The 5003-nt window shown below is 50.0% G+C and overlaps 1 long non-coding RNA gene across 1 annotated transcript; it reads right to left on the reverse strand.

Annotated features, from left to right (window-relative positions):
• Nucleotides 1–688: 688 nt before the first annotated feature.
• On the reverse strand, nt 689–4717 carry LOC132655249 (uncharacterized). The gene is made up of 2 exons (XR_009592994.1): nt 4371–4717; nt 689–4283 (listed from the first exon to the last, which is right to left on the reverse strand). It is a non-coding gene; the product is annotated as an uncharacterized LOC132655249 (long non-coding RNA).
• Nucleotides 4718–5003: the final 286 nt, after the last annotated feature.

A 5003-nucleotide genomic window follows, 5' to 3' on the forward strand; every position in this document is an offset into this window, starting at 1 on the left:
GTCTCCCACCTTGCTATGAGCCTTAGTTAGGGTTCTATTGCTGGAAAGAGATACCATGACCACTACAACTCTTATACAGGAAAACATTTAATTGAGGCTGGCTTACAGTCTCAGTGGGTTAGTCCATTATTATCATGGCAAGAAGCATGGCTGCCTGCAGGCAGACACAGCACTAGAAAAGGAGCTGAGATTTACAACTGGATCCACAAGCAGCAGGAGGAGCCTGCATGCCACACTGGGTGTGGCTTGAGCATAGGAGACCTCAAAGCCCGCCTCCACAGTGACACACTTCCTCCAACAAGGCCACACCTCCTGATAGTGTCATTCTCTGTATGCCAACAGTTCAAACTATGGGGGCAGTACCTATTTAACCCACTGCACCATGAATCTGTTTAAGGTATTAATACCTTTTGATTTAATTTTGGCAGGCCGTATGTATCTAGAAATGTATGTGTTTCTTCTAGAGTCTCCAATTTTCGAAATACTCCCTACCCACACTCTGGATTTTACTAGACTCGGTTGTAATAACTTTAATTTTAAATTTTGGGTCTTCTCTCTCTTTCGGTTAGTTTGGTTAAATGGTTTTAAATCTTATTATTTGTCTTTGGAAAGGCCAACTTTTTTTTTTTTTTCTCAATTGACTCTTACTGTTTTTGTTTTGTCTCCATTTTTTATTAATTTTTCACCCTGGTCTTTATTATTTCTTTCTACCTACTGCTCTGGGGTTTGGCCTGTCCCATCGCTGCCAAAACCTGGTTTGGACAGATTCAACAAGGTTTTGTCAACTTCTGGGGAGTAATAGATTATCACAATTTTTCCTTTCTGTTATTTTGAGATAACATAGCCTTCTTGTTGTTAGTCTTTTCTTCTACAGCCTGTGCTTTTAGTAGTTCAAGAAAGAGTCCCCATCATAAGATAGCTACCCTCTAAAAGTGTCATGGTTTCACTGTTCACCTTAAGTTTCTAATTCCCCTGGAATTTCCAAGTAGACATATATTTGGGGTTGTTTTCCTTTTTCCAATACCAGCTTCACATTTGGTAAACAGTTAAAAGTGAAAACCAGGGTCTGGGGAGATGGTTTAGTAGGTAAAATTCATGCTGCTGAGTATGGATCCCAGCATCGTGTAAAAAGATAGGTAAACAGGGGTCTTTTCTGAGATTGATACTCCAACCAAGGACCATTCATGGAGATGGCCTGGAACCCCAGCACAGATGTAGCCCATGGCAGTTCAGTGTCCAAGTGGGTTCCATTGTAATAGGAATAAGGACTATCTCTGACATGAACTGATTGGCCTGCTCTTTGATCACCTCCCCCTGAGGGGGGAGCAGCCTTACCAGGCCACAGAGGAAGACAATGCAGCCACTCCTGATGAGACCTGATAGACTAGGATCAGAGGGAAGGGGAGGAGGACCTCCCTTTTCAGTGGACTAAGAGAGGGACACAGTTGGGGAAGAGGGAGGAAGGGTGGGGCTGGAGGGGAGGAGGAAGGGAGGTACAGGGGGGATACAAAGTGAATAAACTGTAATTAATAAAAATAATACAAAAAAGATGGGTATATAATCCGAGAACTGGGGCCAAAGACAAGAGGATGTTGGGTGTTCACTGGCCATGCTTGCAGTGCTCACAGCGGCCTGAAGAGGGCACTAGATCCCTCTGGAACTGGGGTTAGAACTGTGTGCGCCACCCAGTGTGGGTGCTAGGAACCAAAGCCAGGTCTTAACTACTGAGCCACCTCTGTGTCCCTTTTCTAACTGTTAATTTTACCTTCTTAAAAAGAATAATTTTTTAAAAAGATTTATATAGTGTCTCCCCTGCATGTACACCTGCAGGCCAGAAGAGGACACCAGATCTCACTATAGATGGTTGTAAGGTACCATGTGGCCGCTGGGAATTGAACTCAGGACCTTTAGGAAGAAGGGCCAGTGCTCTTAACCTCGGAGCCATCTCTCCAGCCCTAACTTAAGCCTCTTAGATATTTACAGCTCCAGCTGGGAGTGGTGGCACACGCTTTTAGTCCCAGCACTAGGAAGCAGAGGCAGGCGGACCCTCAGGGAGGCACCCCGGCCTACATAGCGAGTTCTGGGACAACCAGAGCTACACAGGAAGTCCCTTTCTCAAAAAAATAAAAGAAAAGAAAGAAAAAGAAAGTTACAGTTTCTGCTGCAAATACTGTAAAGAATGAATTGTCAAACTAAGAATTACTTAAAAGCCATATGTTTATTTGGTAAGTTAGTAAAATTTAAAAAGAAAATTAACAGGGGTAATGTTATTTTTAACAAAATCTCAAACATTTGAATTTGCCAATAAACACTCCAGAGGCTGACACTGCAGTGAAAGCCTGCTAGCTCAGAGAGGCAGAGAATGAGCTCAGTTGATCTTCCTCCTCAACTGATGTCCAAAAAGGCATGCTCCTTCTCCCACGCAGTCTTTAAAAAACTCCAGCTGAAGGCCCCTCCCTTCTGCTTCCTGTGTATCTCTCTGTTCACCCCCCCCCTGATTTCCTCTTACTCTCTCTGGCTTTTTCTTAATAATCCTATATTCATTTCCTGTCAGCTGGTTGCTTGCTCTGACTCATGACTCATGGTTGACTTTATTTAATCCTGTTTACAATATTCAAGCAGAAAGCTCTTGGATTAAAGGTATATGTTAGGGCTGAGCCACACCACAGCTAGAAACAGGTCTTTCCAGTAAGTAACACAATCTCGGGGTTCACGGTGTTCAAATATCCTGCCACAAGGTACTGTATGGGTGTAGAAAGCTGCTCCAAGAAGCCATAGGTTATTAAATGAAAATCCCAGTGAGTCCCGGGATAAGCTTCCTCCCTATGAGCTGTTGGTGAGGGGGACCTCTGATGCCCCTAAAACCATGCAGACATTGGCAGCACAGCTGGCTGCACACCGGAACTAGATGAGAAAACCCTGTTATGTGACGGACCACATGCTCTGGTTGCGGGATGGAGACAAATGAAGTAGGAAGCAGACAGGAGCCTCCTTCCTGCTAGCTCCCTGTCATAGTACTATGCAGGGTTGCTGGGGAAGAATTGTCGTCAGCAATTGTACTCCTCTGTGAAACGCACATGCTATACTACTTACCTGCTAGGCAAGCTGCGCTTGCTGGGGCAGGAGCAGGCGACCCTGTCATGATGGCATCTAACTGCCTCCTGATTAGACCCGAGGCTCTCCACAGGAAGGAATTCCCTTCTGGTACCGTAAATCTGATTAAGAGCCCTGACTGTGGCGATCATAAACTCTGGTGGGGAAATTGCTGCCGTTTTGCTAAATGGACTTGATGTGCCTGTCAGAATGGTTTCCGAATATCACAGTTTTGGTCAGAAAAACAAAAACAAAAACAAAGCACTTCTTTTTTGCAGGCCAAAGCTCGGAGACCGGGTTATTGTTGAATGCTTGGCCTTAAGATGACTGTCCATATTGTCACCCCTTCTAAGGCTGAGAAAGATCACAGGAGGGGGCGGAAAGAATGTGAGGGCTGGAGGAAGAGGCTGCCAGCGTCGAGTGGCCAGGGGTGCGGCACCTTTGGCAGGCTGTGCCAAGGTATGCCGCTAAGAAACGGCCCCGGGGAATCGATCTAGTGTCAGAGGTTTATTGGGGGGTGGGTGACAGCAAAAGGTCTTCTTGGAGCGGGGCCATGAGGGAGAGATAGAGGCAGGGAAAGGGGGGCTGGGAGGAAAGGGGGAGGGGAGAGGGAGAGAGAGACAGGGAGAGGGAAAGGGGTTGGATCTACCGGTCTCATGCTAAGCAGGATCGCTGAGCTACACAGCCCCACCCCCAGCCTGCCTTTCGCCCTTCTAAAGTGTCTCAGCGACACTTAAAAGGAGCCGGCGGTAGGCAGCAGCAGGGGCAACCCGGCCTAACAGAGAGCCGTGCCCGGGATGCTGGGGGCGCCAGGCAGTCCACCCCGAGGGGAACCCCCAGCCACCCCGGGCCTCACCTCCACAACCCAGAAAACGTGCGGCGAGGAAGGGGAGCGGAAGCCGGGCCGCGGGCTCCTTTGTCTGAGGCTGGCGGAGTCGCCCGGCAGACTCAGCCGGTCACGTTTCCGGGGGCAAGCGAGCACGTGCCGGCTGCTGCCCAATGGGAAACAAGCCTGGCCGGTCGCCGCCGTGCGCTTCCGGCTCGGCCGCCGTCCCCGGTCCCCAAGCAGCCACACGGCAGGGTCGCGACCCTGCTGCTGTCCCGAGGCAGTGGCGGCGGTTACCGAGCACATCAGGAACGGTCGGTGGACTAGGATCTCCGCGTTGTCATCTCGCACCTCACTGACCCTGCTGTGAAAGTTTGGCCAAATTTCCTCTATTCCCCCCCCCCGCCCCTCCCGGGCCTGAGATGGCCTGTCCCTCGAGCAGGGGGCTTACTTGGAAGACGATCAACTTTCTAAGCCGTAATCCCAATCGGGATCTCCTCTCTTGAGGTCCCACACCCGGAGTTGCACGTTTCTGTCAGCATATTCCCACACCACGAATTAAATGACAGCGCGCTGGTCCCTGGACCCCAGGCAGGAGCGCGGGGCTCCCTCCAGCTTTTCTTGCAAGCACCCAAACTCTCACTTGCGTCTTGCCGTGGCTGCCCTTAGGGATCACGAGGACACGCTCCTGGAAAATAGGGTTAGGGTTAATACGAAGCAGACAGCGCTCAGGAGCAGGCTACTTAGGCACGATCTTTATTCAGCTTCCTCCCCCTGGGCTTCCCCCTGCCTCGGCCTGCAGACCTGGGCCGTTAGGCTGACCATGGGAACCCCCTCTCGAGGCTGATGTGAGGGCTAAATGAGACAGTGCACATGAAAGAGCCAGGGACAGCGCACATGAAAGAGCCAGGGACAGCGCTCAGTTACAATAAACCGTGTTTAGAAATCCATTCACACCCAACATAGGGGCTGAGGGAGGTGGCTCAGTGGGTAGAGCAGCTGCACTCGAAAGCGCGGGGGGGGGGGAGGGGGCACGAGTTCAAATCCCCAGAACCCACACAAACTCTGCAGTCTCTGCGCTGCT

Source organism: Meriones unguiculatus, chromosome 7 (genome assembly GCF_030254825.1).
Source record: "Meriones unguiculatus strain TT.TT164.6M chromosome 7, Bangor_MerUng_6.1, whole genome shotgun sequence".
NCBI lineage: Eukaryota > Metazoa > Chordata > Mammalia > Rodentia > Muridae > Meriones > Meriones unguiculatus.